Here is a 15,802-nt window from a genome sequence, read left to right on the forward strand (position 1 = left end):
GAGGGCAGGGTGGCAAGTGAGGCTGGGCGGCCTAGGCAGCAAGAGGCCTTGGGGGACTTTGTGTTGAAAGCCTGAGGGGCCATGGAAGGACTTTGCACAAAGGATCAACCTGATGTGTGTTACATTCTGGACCCACCGTCCTGGAGACTTGTAGACAGTGGGCAAGCTCGGGTCTTGGCATTCCTATGGAAAGACCAGGGCAACAAGAGGAGTGTGCCACTGAGGGTTTGAGGAACACAGCCTGACTCCAAAGTCCCACAGAGGTGTGTGACCTGGGAAGTGCTGGGCCCCAGTGGGGGAGAGGCAGGAGGGCGGGGAAGATGTCCTGGGGAGCCTCATGTGCAGGCTGAGCAGAATTTGAGGCTGACTCAGGGACCCTCATGGGTCAATGGCTCTAGAGGGTTGTGTTGGTCAACTTGCAACTTCCACCAGAGGGCTGGGGGGCAGAGCTTGTGTGTGACATCCTCCAGTGGAGCACACTGCAGGCCCCGTGCCTCCCTATGCCAGCCTCTCATCTTCCCTGGCTCCCAGCCCTGTCTGCGCCTCCAGAGTGTGGGAGAAAAATGGGGTGCTTTCAGCTGCCCTGTGGGAGTGAAGCCCCTGGGGGCTGTGTGACACCCAGGATTAGATGCTGGTTCAGGGCACAGAGTGGAGGCGCTGGAATTCTTCAAGCTGAAGTGGGACTTGCTGCATCTGAGCTGCACCCTGTTTGTTCAGGTGGATGGGCCGAGGCAGCTGAGGGGAAACTGAGGACATAGGGTTGGTGGGGTAGGTGTCAGGGTGTCATAGAAGCATGAGGGCTGGGTTCTGGGGCTGTTCTCTCCTCTGGAAAGAGGGAACATGATGTACGTGCATGACCTCAACCAGGAAACCTGAAGCTTGTTGATCTTGAGTGCCTGCCGGAATCTTGGCCCTGATTCTGGGCTCAGTCCCCAGGGCACACATTATCCAGCCTGCAAACGCTGGATCCTGGGGCTGCTGGAAGAGGGACACAAGGTGAGTGGGTGCCCTGTGGGATTAGGTGCATGTGCTTCCCTCTGCCATCATGGCCAGCAGGAGGTAGCGCCTCCTGAGGGACAGCTGGAAGCTTCCAGGGGCTCTGCCTCTGGTTCTGACCTTCTGTGCTCCGTTCAAGCTTCAGGTGGTTATTGTTTCTTAATTATTGAGCACCTAGAGAGTGCCAGGCACTGTGCAGAGTGCATTCGGTACGTTATTTCAATTAATCCTTGGAGCGGTTCTGCAAGGGTTGAGCCCCGATTTACAGGGGAAAGAATTGAGGATCAGGTACCTAGTGAGCAAAGGAGTCAGGGACGCAAACCAGGTGTGAGGTGCGGGAGACCAGGCCTCAGACTTCTTCTTAGAAGAACACCCTTCATATGTGTCAGGGAATAGAGGCCTGAGAGGTTCTCAAGCCCATTGTCTTCCTCTGGATCCACCTGAAAAGCAGAGCCTAGGCTTCTGGCTTCTGCGTGGGAAGTTTTACGGGAGTAGGGCACCAGGTAGATGGAGTGATGGACCGGGGAGTAAGCTGATGCTGGGAGGCTCGTGGTGGCAGCCCCTGTGCCTTAGCTCCAAGAAGCTGCAAAAACACATCCTGGGAGGGGAAGGGAGGAGAATCCATCCACCCTCTCCTGCCTCCTGCCCTTTCAGGGTTTGAATGTGTGGCACCCAGGTGGGGCATGCCCGATGGGTGTGTACACACAGCCTGACCCACAGAGGCACGGAGGTGGCTGGAGCAGGATGCAGGTGGGTATAGAGGGCCTGTGTGGTGCAAAGAGCTGGGGCCACTGAGGCCTGAGAGGGCTGGGAAAGGCCATACATTGGTAGCTGAACCAGGACTTCCTCGAGGTCATCTGCCTCCCAATCCACTGAGGTGACTGTGGTGGTAAGGCAGGAGGTGGCCTATCCCTCTGCATGTGTGTGTATGTGTGTGTTACAGAAAGAGTATTTGGAGTGACACACAGGTGGCCAGGAAATGGAACATGAACATAGCCCTCTCTAGAATGTTCTCAGGTGTGTGTGTGTGCCCCGGTATAAAGAAGGTTTGCCTCCAGGGCTGGGAGCTCCAAGTCCAGAGTGCCCAGACCCCTGTCCCAGTCTTAGGAGGGGTGGTGCCAGGCTAAGCCAGGGCCAGCCTGGGCATAATGCTGGTCACTCCCAGGAGGAGCAGGGGATGGTGGGACAGCATAGGCCCTAGGTTGTTGAGCTATTCCCACTGAGTCCTCAGGCAGCCTGAGGGTCTGGGTGGAGCAAGAATGATGAGTAACTGGGCTATGGCATCTAAGTGAAAACCACCCAAACCTCAGACCAAACCCACCTTCAGAGTCTGCCAGCTGCAGCTGCCAGAATAATCAATACCCATTGTTCTCCTAGACGAATGTTCCCTCTGCACTGTCAGCCACTGTGTTCCAGGGGACGGCTAGGTGTGGGCTTACATCGTGTGGACAGACACAGCTTAATGGGATCTGTTCCCTGGGCTGCTCCACCCCACAACCTGCCATGGTGGGGTCACGGGATGAAGACAGATGCCTGGCTGGGTGGGGGTAGAGAGCTGGCATCAGGCCTACATGGGTGCCAGTCCTTGAAAGCTGGATGACCTTGGCCTTGGGTTCCTTGACTGCTCCAGAGGGTGTTCATATGCGGCTCTTGCTATCTCATAGGGTTGGCATGAAAGAATCAAAAATTCCTGGGAAAGGTCAAGCTGGGAAGTATTGGGTTTAGGAGGAGTGTGGGCTTCACAGCTGGACAGGTCTAGGTTCACACGCCGGCCCCCTCCGGCAAGGCCCGTAGTCTCTCTAAGCAATGAGCCAATGATGCTAGCCTGCAAGGTCATTGGGAAAGTTGGAGTCGCACGTGCCCAGCTCTTAGCATGGTGCCAGGGGCCATGAGAACTGTGATGTGGATGCAATGGTACAGAGGAGCCCTTGCAAGGCAGCTGACCAGGTCAGGCCAAGCATCACAGACAGAGCGGGGGACACATCCTCTCTGTGCTCAAAGGTCAAAGTCAATGCATACCTCTTCTATGAAGCCCTCTTGAATTCTTCCAACCCTCATTGTGGCCCCTCCTCTAAACTTCTAGATCTCTAGATCTCATGTAATCTATTCCATTCTTTTGAACTCTTAATCATCGCAGGAGATATTTGTTGTTATGGTGGGGAGGGGACTGGCCAGCATATTTACCCCTTTCTTATTTGAGAGTAATGTCCCACTATGTGAGTACTGGCAGAAGATAAACCACCTACTATGGAAGCTGAAAGGGGCAGAATCCCCTCACCCAGTTTCTGGGCAAATAGACCCAGGCATGGCCAAAAGTACTTCCACCCAGGGTTCAGACTCTTCAGTGGGTGCAAAGGGAGAGTTAGACTCCATTCCCCATGGCAGTATCCACAGGTGGCAGTAGTGGTCCCAGAGGCCAGCCATGGTTGGAGTAACAAGGATTTGGTGGGCCTTGCCCAGAAGACTCTGGGGTGTGACCATGGCCATGCTTTTTGCTCTTGGAACTCCTTTGGCTGCTGTCAGTTTCCTGAGCCTTGTTCTTCCACTTCCCTGTTGATTCTGAGCTCCTTGGTAAATAGTTGGATTTCTGTTGTTTGTACCCAACATGCACCTTTGTGTGACAGCAACTGTTCCAGATAAGCAAATAATTTTCCCCTCTGGGACTAACCCCGGGGGCAGGGATGCTGCTTTACACTCTGGAGTAACTCCCAGCACATGCTTCCTCATGTGGACCATGTGGAGGGGGATGCTTAGACCTGGCTGCATCATACCTGGGATAGGTCCCGGTTCTTCCACCTACTGAACTGGAACTCTGAGCAGTTATTTAATCTCCATGAGCCTTGATTTTCTTATCTGTAAGATGGTCATAAAGACACCTACCTCCCAGGGTCTGGAGGTAGACTTGAGTGTCATGATGTGGGGAGAGAATGAGACTTAGGCTGCTCATAAGCCTGCTCCTCTTGCTGGGACTGGTCTGGGAATGGGGACAGGGGACAGGAGTGAGGCTCCAGGATGGGGAGCTGGGGATGCAGCTCAGAGGAGCTATGGTGGGCAGAGGCAGGGCACCTGGTAATTCATTCTGTATTTCTCTGTTAGATTTCCACTTTACCATCTTTGCCATTTAAATCCTATTTTGTGGTTGAAGTTTCCAAAGGTCTGTATTGCCTCTCCCCAAACAAAATGTGAGCTCCTTGAGGAATAAGATTTTGTATTTGTATTTTTTATCTTTGTACTCCTCACAGCATTCAGTACAGGATAATTACTTAGTAAATATGTGCTAATTAGATTCTAATTCTGCAGGTTCAATAGGTTTCATGTTGCCTGGATTTTGCCAAAAGGGGGTCTGCAAATGGGACGTCCTGTTGGAAGATGTAGACTCTGGAAGAATTCAGTCCCTGTGTACGTTCCCAGCCTCTGTTAAGAGCTGGGAATAAAATTTGTCCCATGGTACAATGGGGAGACAGATGGGTATTTACCCTCATCATGGAGTCATCTGTGTTAACATAATAATTTACAAATACACAATCATTTGTTCAGCATGTCCCTTATGCTAGGCATTATACAAGTGCCCTAAATGCCTTAGCTCATTTAATGTCATAAAACTCTTCAGAGGTAGGTATTATTATCAACCTGATTTTATAAAAGTGGAATTTGGGGTTTAGCAACCTGACCAAGTTCATAAAGGAAGTAAATAGTGAAACCAATAATTTGAACCCAGGTGCGTCTGACCCCCAAATCCATACCCCTAACCACTGCTTTGTGCTACTTTGATGGGTTCACGAAGCCCAGAGGAGGGACATGACACTTAAATTGGTTGGAAAAGTCAAGAAAGACTTCCTGGAAGAGGTGGAAATGAACTGAAATTTTTAAAAAGCCCATACTTTTTAATAAACTTTTTTTTTTTTTTTTTTTGGATCCCCAGTATGGGGATCCAAACCCTTGACCTTGGTGTTATAACATTGCACGCTCACCAACTGAGCTAACCAGCTATCCCCCTTAATGGACATTTTTAAACGCCCACAGAAGTAAAGAAGATGTGAAATAAATCTTTAAGGGACAAGGCAGAGTGGAGGGAGTGATGCCTGCTGGAGCCTGGGATTGTCAGTCCATGGAAACTTTGGGGCTCTCACAGGTAAGAGGGTCTTGTAGGGTGTGAAGTATGAGCAGGGGCAGCATGGAGAGGTGGGGCTGGAGTGGTGCACATCCCTGGAGAGCTTGCGTTACTTAATACAGAAGATGACTGTTCCTTATCTTTGAATTTCTGACCCCTGCTTTGTGACAAAAAGAAAACATCTACGGGTGGCACGGGGCAGATGAAAGAACTCACTATTTTTGGATTTCCCCAGCAGTGAGTAGGTAAATAACTTTTTCAGTCTGGTGCAGCTGGCTTCAAGGGTGAGAATTTCAATCTTTCAGCACTGATGTTTCTAGGCAAGGAATTGGAATCCGAGTCATTCCTGTAAAGTCTTAGTACATGACATAGCCAAAGGACTTGTTAGGAGCTTGGTCAGGTGACAGAACTGGATAGGGCTGGGCGTGGCCCTGGATTTTACAGTCACGGTCCCTGAGCAAAGTCACTTTCCTTCGTGGCATGTTTATAAAATAAAGATGGGTTGCTGCTTGGATTAAAAAAAGCTTTATGGTTGCTTATAATTTTTGACATTGGAATGTCCCCATGTGTAACAGAGCAGTCAAACTTCCTGAAGAGCAGAGTAGAAAATTCTCTGAGATGTCACCATGGACCTGGCCTATGGAAAACTTTTCAATGTCCAAATGAGTTGACCATTCATTTACTCACTCACCCACTTATTTGTTCTAACGTTCACCCCTCATTTATGACCCCATCTTCGTTCTGGTCATTTTCCTGCTCTGACATCAGGTCTCACAACCTAGGTGAAACAAGAGGAATAGCCAAGAAGGAAAATTTGCCCTGTCAGTGTGTCTTTCTCAGGCCAGAAGTATTGGTGAGCAAGGCTCTCTTCGAAATTTTATTGTGCGCCCCCAACACAGACACACAGACACACACACTCGTCCTTTTGCTTCTCTTTGCCTTCAGTGTTTTATTGGCACATTTTTTGCTTAAATGCAAAAGACGAAACATATCTGAGCTTCACTGGGGTGTGGTAAAGTCATTCGCAGTCTTCTTGTGGACAGTTGGAGGGAGAAAATGTCAGGTGCATGGGTGTGGCCACTTTCTAGCTGTAAACCCTTGGCAAGTTAATTAATGTCTATGAGCCTCCATTTTCCTCAGCCTGTAGCGTAAGGATAAGAATATCTACTACGTGTCAGGGGCGTGTCACCTGCCAGAGCCTGCGGTAAGTGCAGCATGTGCTATCTTGTTTTGTCTCAAGACCACCATGCGAGGTTAGTACAGCCAATTCTTCTGTTTCATAGAAGAGTAGACTGAGAACCTAGACTGGTCACAGGTCTGATTAGTGGTCTAATCGGTATTTGAACAGAGACAGTGTCCCTAAACTTTAACTTTACTTCCGGGTCATAGGACTATTTTGATGATGGGATAATCTAATTCATGCAAAGCACTCAGCAAAGTGCCTAACACTGCGTAGGTGCTCAGTACGCGTTAGTTGTGATTGTTGTTACTTGCTAATCGGTAGAGAAATAATTGAGTTATGTCCTCACTCAGGCACAGATGACTAATGGTATGGGGACAATTCTGGGGGATATCTCTATGGGTAGGGCATACACACGCTTTGTCTTTGCTCGTTTCCAGCCTGTTATATTTCATGATTGGGATGAGAGCTTTGTGTATATGTCACAAAGCTGGTTGATACTCGGAACATAAAATGGATGGTAGAATGTAAATCCAATGACATCTCAACAGGGAGGAATGAAGAACTAAATCTAACAAGATTATGTTGAATTTATACTGAATAAGTTATAATTCTGCCCTTACAGTTCAGTTCAATTTAACTAGCATTTATGTAGCACTATATCCCATACTCTGTATAAAATATTGGAGTGAAAATTTGTATGAGAAGCAGTTCCTACACTTGCTGATCTTTCTTTCCTGTAAAAATTGACTTTTCAAGTAAAAGGCATGCTTTGCCATCCTGTCTTCCTCCCCAGACTGTTCTCATCCACTAGGGGACCAGTTGGCCAGGCCTGTTTCCTGCCCGGCCTCCACATCAGACTGGCTTGGAGATTTATGGCATAGCTTTGGCTCACAGGAAACACACTGAAGAGCCACGGTGATGTTTGTCTTTCTTCTTCACTGCCCAGCACGTGAATCCCTCCCAATGTGGGGAGAACTCTCTACCTTATGATTTTTGGTGAGAGGCAACTTCATGCTCAAATCGTCCCATCTAACTTAGATTGACTTCTGAATCCTTTTGACCCTTGTAGCCCTTAAAATTAAAAAGAAATGAAGAAATAATAAAGAAAAGGATTTGAGAGACAGTGAAATATACAGAAGACAGAGAAGATCCAATATACAGATGAGGAATGTCTGAGGAAGAAAACTAAAGCAATGAGACAGAATCCATATGTTTTCCTGAAATAAAAAGACCTGAAACTAAATATGGAAAGCCCATGCTATATAGCTAGGAAACTTGATCCAAAAATGAGACTTACAGTAAAATTATTAGATTTTAAAGAAAAAAGAGTTTTGGGTATCCAGGAAAAAAGATCAAGTTGCTCTAAAGCTGTACTGTACAATATGGTAACCACTAGCCACATGTGACTTTTTAAATTTAAATTAAATTAAATTAAAAATTTAGTTTCACATTTGAAGTACTCAGCAACCACATGGAGATAGCTGCTATCCTACTGGGAAGAACAGATTATAGAACATATACAACATCACAGAAAGTTCTGTTGGACAGCTCTTCTCTAAAAAAAAAGAAAACAGGTTGGCATCAGACATTTTGTCAGAAGCATCTCACTCCAGAATGCAACAGATGAACATATTTAAGATACTGAAGATATGTTTCTTAGATATCCTTTAATGTGTAGCTTACTTTGCCATTTTAAATTTTACTTGCAATGTTTTAGTTGAATAAATAGGGTTGTTTGCCCTGTAGAGTTTTCTTTCATCCAAATTTCACACATTTAATTTTTATACTTAAGTGTACTTTGTATCTTTTATGTGTGTTTTATAGTTTTTCTCATATAGATTTTGAATATTTACTCCTAGCAATTTCCTTTTCCTTATAGCTATTGTAAATAGGATTTTTATTATATTATATCTTCTCAATGATTTGTGTGTGTGTGATTATTATCAAGTGTAAAGACCACAAACTGTTATGAATTGGTAAGAACTCAGGAAATATAATTCACATGAGCCCTGCCTGAGAAATTTTCAAATATGTTGGGATTATTTGGAAATAGAAAATGGGATTATAATCCAGAATGTGTACCATGGCAAGCCATGAATGTATTTGGTGAGGGAAGGGTAAGAGAAAGCTTTTATTGGCAAAAAGGGAGAGGTTCATGTAAGCTACCCGAGGACAGAGTTAATTGGTTTTGGAGGCTCAAGGTGAGATTTGTCATCAGTTCATTGGTTGAGATGTTGCTACTGGGCAGTTACTTCTTATAATATCTTATCTGAATTACTGTCGTTATAAAGAATGTCTAGTGATAAACAGTGTCACAGAAATGTGTACATGCGAAGCAGAAGGTGTATAAAGAACATGAAAGATGTGAAAGGATTTCTGATAGGTTTTAGAAAAACCTTGGAGGGCTGAGCCCGTGGCTCACTCGGGAGAGTATGGCGCTGGGAGCGCCGAGGCCGCGGGTTCGGATCCCATATAGGGATGGCCGGTTTGCTCACTGGGTGAGCGTGGTGCTGACAACACCAAGTCAAGGGTTAAGATCCCCTTACCGGTCATCTTTTTTAAAAAAAAAAAGAAAAAAAAAAAAAAGAAAATCCTTGGAAATAGTTCTTACCTCAAACAAGCAAGCATGAGCCCCCCACCTTCATGCTTTTCCTGACCCTATTTTGTGTGGGTCTGACAGAAAGTGATTTCATCGACTTTCACAAAATCTACTAGGAAATGAGTTTCAGGTAACCAAAATGAATGGAGATACATCAATATAGGACTAACGGCAAATGTTTAATTTATATTTGCCTGTAGATTTAAGGCTGAACCGTGGTTATAAGGGATATGGTATAGTATATAATAGCTATATGCTCTAGCAATGTAGATACAGTACAACCACCAGAAAAGATCTGCTTTGATGCTAGGTAATGCCGTGAGTTTCTGGACCTGCCAGCCAGACTCACCAGCCCCTGCAGCTGAACAGGGAGCCAGTGATGCGGGGAGGCAGAACTAGGAAGGCTTGTCCTTGGCAGGAGGAGTAGCTGCTGGAGCAGTGCTTAGTATTGTGTCCCACAGAGTTTGAAATCCCATGTTTTTACTTTCATTCAGTTTAAAATACTTCCTAATTTGAATTGTGATTTCCTTCCTTTCCCATGAATTATTTAGAAGTGTGTTGTTTGGATTTCAAATAGTTCAGTATTTTCCAGAAAACTTTTTGTTATAGATTTCTAATTTAATATCATTGTAGTCAGAAAACACTCCTTGTCTGATTTGAAAACTTTTAAATTTATTGAGACTTGTTTTATGAACTTTTTTTTTTTTTTTTTTTGTGGCTAGCCAGTATGGGGACTCGAATCCCTTGACCTTGGTGTTATAATACCGTGCTCTAACCAAATGAGCTAACTGGCCAGCTCCGAGACTTGTTTTGTGGATTAGAATATGGTCTATCTTGGTAAATGTTTTTTGTATGCTTGAAAAAAAGTGTATTTTGTTGCTGTTTTTGTTGGGTGGAATGTTCAACTAGGTGAGTTGTTCAAGTTACCTGTATACTTACTAATTTTCTGTCTACTTTTTATATCAAATATTGAGAGAGGGGTATTGAAATATTCAACTATAATTGTGGATTTGTCTATTCTTTAAGTTCTCTTAATTTTTGCTTTAGGTATTTTCAAGCTGTATTATTGGGTGTATAAATATTTAGGATTATAATGTCATCTTGATGTATCAAACTTTTTATCATTAAGCAATGAACTTCTTTATCCGTATAATATCATTTGTTTGAAATCTATTTGGTCTAATATAAATATAGATTTCCAGCTTTCTTTTGATTTCTGTTAGTATATCTTCTTTCATTCTTTTATTTCTCTCTTATTTGTGTCTTTATATTTTATTGACTGCAATTGTTCTAGACAGAATGTAGTTGTTCATGTTTTCCTTTTATTCCAACATGCACATATCATAAAATTCACCATTTTAGCCATTTAAAGTGTACAATTCAGTGGCATTTAATACATTCACAGTGATGTATTAGCATTATCATTATCTAGTTAAAGAATATTTTTATCACACTACAAGGAAACTCTATACCCATTAAGCAGTCACTCTCCCAGCCCCTGGTAACCACTAATTTACTTTTTGTCTCTGTGGACAAGTTAAGTAACTTGGTCTTTTAGTGAGAATGCCTAAAATTTTTTTCATAAAGTCCAATAATTTTAGTAGAATATATCTTGACATTGGCTTTTTAGGTTACTTTCCCTACATGTGTGGAATGCTCTTTATGTGGTCATAAATTCTTTTATTTCAGGAATATTTTCTTGAATTATAGATTTTAGTCCTTGTTCTTTTCCACTGCTTTCATGTGTTTCTTGAAGGTCTCTTATTATACACATGTTGAATCTTCTTTGACTATCTTCTATATTTATCACTTTTCTTTGAATCATTTTCATCTCTTTTTAAATATTTTAAAAATATGTTTTACTCTCTACCTATTTAAAGCATTTTGTGCTTGTTTTTTCTTGTATTTCTTCTAGTTTAGTCTTTATTTTTAAAATAATTTTTTTCTAATTATATCCTGAGTTCTGTCACCTCTCTTTTTAAATCTTCCTATTCTTCAATCACTTCATTTATAAGGTTTTCTAATGTTAACTTATATTGTTCTTTAATAATTTTTACCATTTTCTTAATATATTCTACTTGTTAATATTAGATGATAATTTTTATCTCTTTCATACATGTCTTTCTTTTGTTTATTTATTTATTTCCAGCTCCCACTTATGAGTGGGGACATGTAATATTTCTCTTTCTGTGCCTGGCTTATTTTGCTTAACATAATTTTCTCTAAGTTTATCCATGTTGCTGTAAATGGCAGTATTTAATTCCTTTTTATGGCAGAATAGTATTGCATTGTGTATGTATACCACCCTTTTCTTGTCCAGTCCTCCAACGATGGGCATTTATTTAATTAATTAATTTATTTTTTATTGAATGATCTCATTTATGTGAAATGTCCAGAATAAACAAATATACAGAGACAGAAAGTAGATTAGTAGTTGCCAGGAGGAGGGGGAGGGAGTGATGGCTAATTGGCACTGGGTTTCTTTCTTTCTTTCTTTCTTACTATTATTTTTTTTAGCATTCTAAGATGTTGTTGCAGAGCAGTGGGAGGGGAAAAGGGAAGGGGAAGGGGGGAGGGTCAAGAGGGGCGGGCCTAGCCTACAGCTGCTTCCTTAGCTGGCCTGATGGTAGGTGGTGGGGAAGCGTGGCTGAGGTCCATGGGCGCCCGCCCCATGGCTCAGGAGCTTCGGGGGCTTCCAGCAGCAGTTTGGTCATTGCTGGGCTGGATCTGGATGTCAGGGGGCATAGCTGAGGCTCTCAGTTCCCCAAACCCCAGCTTAGGAACCTGGGGGGCATCCAGCAGCAGCTCCAGTGATGGACATTTAGGTTGGTTCCAACTCTTGGTTATTATAAACAGAGCTGTGATAAACATGGGAGTGCAGGTATCCCTCTGACATGATGATTTCCATCCTTTGTGGATACACCCAGCAGCGGGATTGGTGGATCATATGGTATACCTATCTGTAGTTGTTTGAGGAACCTCTATACTGTTTTCCATAAATGGCTGCACTAATTTACAGTCCCACCAACAGCATAGGAGGGTTCCTATTTCTCTGCATCCTCACCAGCATTTTTATTCTGTCGTTTCTTTTTTTAAAATTTTTTATTGAATCAAAATGGACATATTTTGGGGGTTCAAAATCGCGATATGTTGATCAAATCAATATTACTAGCATATATATTGTTATAAATCATAATTATTCTTTACACCCCTTATCAAATCTCTCCCCATCCCCATCTCCCTCCCCACTCCCCCCTCTAATTACCCTAGATTTCTTCTCTCCTTCTGAAAGAATAATGGTTACTCTGTTGATTTGTTGCCTAGATGATCTGTCCAATGCTGAGAGGTGTGGTCAGGTCCCCCAATATTATCACAGAGCAGATGCTTCTTCTGTCACTCTGAAATGGGCTTTGTGGAGAGAGACATCCTCTTCTTATCTTTATCTTTGCCTTGTGTCAATGCACTCCAGTGGCTGTTGGACCATCCGCATGGTGGTTGTGGCGTCTAGCTGCTTTTGTGGCAGCTATGGTTATGGTGGTGGCTGTGGTAGGCCACCCACATAGAGGTGATGTTTTTGGCATGCTCCTTAGTGCTGGCAGTGTGCCTGGTTGTGGGGAGTGTCTGGTCCCTAGATCCATACCTCAGGACCTTGGGCAGGCCCCGAGGTGCTGGCACAGTGTGCCAGGTTGTGGGATGGGGGTCCGGTCCCCAACTCCATACCTTGGGTCCCCAGGCAGGCCCTGAGGTGTTGGCATGGTGTGCCTGGTTGTGGGAGGGGGTCCAGTCACCTTCTCCATGACTTAGATCCCCAGGTGGGCCCCAAGGTGCTGGCATGGTGCGCCTGGTTGTGGGAGGCGGATCTGGTCCTCTTCTCCATACCTTGGGACCCCGGACAGGCCCTGAGGTGCTGGTGCGGTGTGCCTGTTTGGGGGGGTTGTCTGGTCCACTTTTCCATGCTTCAGGTCTTCAGGTGGGCCCCGAGGTGCTGGCGCAGTGTGCCTGATTGTGGGAGAGGGGTCTGGTCCCCTTCTCCATGCCTCGGGTCCCTGGATGGGCACCGAGGTGCTGGCGTGGTATGCCTGGTTGTGGGAGGGAGGTCCTGTCTCCTTCTCCATGCCTTAGGTCCATGGGTGGACCCCGAGGCACTTGTGCAGTGTGCCTGGTTGTGTGTGGGGGGGTCCAGTCCACTTCTCCATGCCTCAGGTCCCCAGGCAGGCCCCGATGTGCTGGCAGTATGCCTGGATGTGGGAGTGGGGTCCGGTCTCTGGCTCCATGCCTCATGTCCCCTGGTGGCCCCAAGGAGCTGGTGGTGTGTCTGGGCCGGAACTAATTTTTTGTCCTTTGCTTACGCCTTAAATGGGGAAACTTCCTGTGGCAACCAGTACTTGAGCTGTGTGGTTGAGCTAAATTACTGTTTTGCTGCTGTTTCCCTAGGGAAGGCTTTTTGTGCAGCTCAGGGTTTAGTGGTTGACCTTACAGGTACTTCTGGCTCTCCAGAGACCTGATGCACCTGGTTGTATAGAAACTCTGATCTGGGCCTGAGTTTTTTCGTCAAACTGCACTCCATGCAATTCTGCATTCCCAACCAGTCTCCTCTGAGTGGTCTTGTGCTGATTGGGGGGTGGATCTGCTGTCCTTGCTGTGTCCAAGTATACTCCAGGTGGGCCCATCTCCCCCACCACCCATGCTCCAAACACTTCCCATGGGTCGGGCCCTGCACTGGTTCCTTGCAATGACTCACCAGCCTCTGAATGGCTCCCCCTTTATAGCTGTTCTGGCTCCTCGCTCCTACGTGGGTCCACAGGAACGCTATTAGTGGTCTTGCTGTCCTGGGGGTCACCAAGGCCCTCTTTTCCCCTGTCGCCTCCAAATAATTTCATCTGAAGGGCACAGCTGCAGCTTCTGCTGGCTCCTGCTCCATGCACTGAACAGCTGGAGCCTTAAAGCAGACGTGGCCCAAAACGCTCAGAGCAGTTTTTTCTTTCTCTCATCATGGTTTCTCCCACCTTCGTGAGCTCCGCAGGTCTCTCCTCCTCTTCCCCTGAGCTCCAGCAGCCCCAGCTTGGCTGATGTTACATTTTTATAGTTTTAAATTTGTTGATTTGTGGGAGAGTGATGCTGAGGACCGTCTATTCCACCATCTTGACTGGAACTCATCTGTCTTTTTGATAATGGCCAGTCTAACTGGCATGAGAGGATATCTCAATGTGGTTTTAGTCTGTATTTTCCTGATACTTAGTGATGTTGAGCATTTTTTCATGTACCTGTTGGCCGTTTGTATGTCTTCCTTTGAGAAACGTCTATTCAGCTCCTTTGCCCATTTTTTAATCAATTGGTTACTTGTTTTTTCACTATTAAGTTGTTTGAGTACGTTGTATATTCTTGATATTAATCCCTTGTCAGATCCATAGTTTGTGAATTTTTCTCCCATTCTATAGGTTGTCTTTTCTCTCTGTTAACTGTTTTGTTTGCTGTTCAGAAGCTTTTTAGTTTGATATAACCCCATTTATTTGTTTTTTCTTTTGTTGCCTGTGTTTTTAGGGTCTTATTCATAAAGTCTTTGCCCAATCCTACTTTCTGAAGAGTTCCCTGTTGTTTTCTTTCAACAGTTTTATAGTTTTGGGTCTTATGTGTAAATCTTTAATCCATTTTGAATTGATTTTGGTATATTGAAAGAGGTACAGGTCTAGTTTCATTCTTCTACATGTGGATGTCCAGTTTTCCCATCACCACTTATTGAAGAGACACTCTTTTCCCCAATGTATGCTCCTGTTGCCCTTGTCAAATATCAATAGGCTGTAAGTGTGTGGGTTGATTTCTGGATTCTCTATTCTGTTCCATTGGTCCATGTGTCTGTTTTTATGCCAGTACCATGCTGTTTTGGTTACTATAGCTTTGTATTATAACTTGAAGTCACGTAGTGTAATGCCTTTGGCTTCATTTATTTATTTTTTGTTCAGGATTGCTTTGGCTATTCAGGGTCTTTGTTGTTCCATGTGAATGTTAGGACTGTTTTTTTTTTTTTCTATTTCTGTGAAGAATGACATTAGCATTTTGATGGGGAATCTATGGTATTTTGTGTTGAATCTATAGATTGCTTTGGGTAGTATGGATATTTTCACAATGTTAATTCTTCCCATCCAAGAGCATGGAATTTCTTTCCATCTTTTTGTGTCCCCTCTAATTTCTTTCAGCAGTGATTTGTAGTTCTCACTGTAGAGATCTTTCACCTCCTTTGTTAAGTTGATTCCTAGGTATTTTATTTTTTTGGCGACTATTGTAAATCCGCTAGCTTTCTTGTACCTGTCTTTCTTATGTGCTTCATTGTCTTGTGTGTTTGTTGTAGGGGACATTTACTGTCTCATTCTTATATATTCTTATGATACTCCTTATTCTCTTATTTCTTAAGAATAAACTTCCTGTGGAACTTGACTGTGATTAGTTTCTTTTTTCTTTTTTGTTTTTTAAGTGTCAGGGTATTCATTATTCAAATGTTCACGGATCAGAACACGGAACATAGACATAACCTTTCTTCTCTCTGTGACCAAATGACACAAATATGATACAGCAGCCACATCTGCAACACCATAGGGTCAGTTGACTGTGATTACTTTCTGTTGCTCACCTTTTACATGTAATAAATTTTTTGGTTTGTTTTTAGAATGAAAGAGTATGCTAGGATGGCTTTTTAAGCTTCATGACTATAGAGATCCTTCTTATGCTATTTTCACAAAGTGATTAAAAACATGGCCTCAGTCTTTTTGAGATCTGTCTGCTCTGCTCCTCTTCTCTACTTTAATCTGAACCTTCTTTTTCCTTTGCTTCTATTGTCCTTGTCCTACTTAGTTTGGATTCTATACCCATCTGTTTCTTCTCAGTGTGGATCTTTGTCTGGGAAAAGAGCTTTAATTTG

The 15,802-nt window shown here is 44.1% G+C and overlaps 1 non-coding gene across 1 annotated transcript; it reads right to left on the reverse strand.

Moving 5' to 3' along the window:
* Positions 1–15,356: 15,356 nt before the first annotated feature.
* Positions 15,357–15,487, reverse strand: LOC134365847 (small nucleolar RNA SNORA17). The gene has a single exon (XR_010022189.1). It is a non-coding gene; the product is annotated as a small nucleolar RNA SNORA17 (small nucleolar RNA).
* Between the last annotated feature and the right edge of the window lie 315 nt (positions 15,488–15,802).

This window comes from Cynocephalus volans, chromosome 1 (assembly GCF_027409185.1).
Source record: "Cynocephalus volans isolate mCynVol1 chromosome 1, mCynVol1.pri, whole genome shotgun sequence".
NCBI classification, from domain to species: Eukaryota; Metazoa; Chordata; class Mammalia; order Dermoptera; family Cynocephalidae; genus Cynocephalus; species Cynocephalus volans.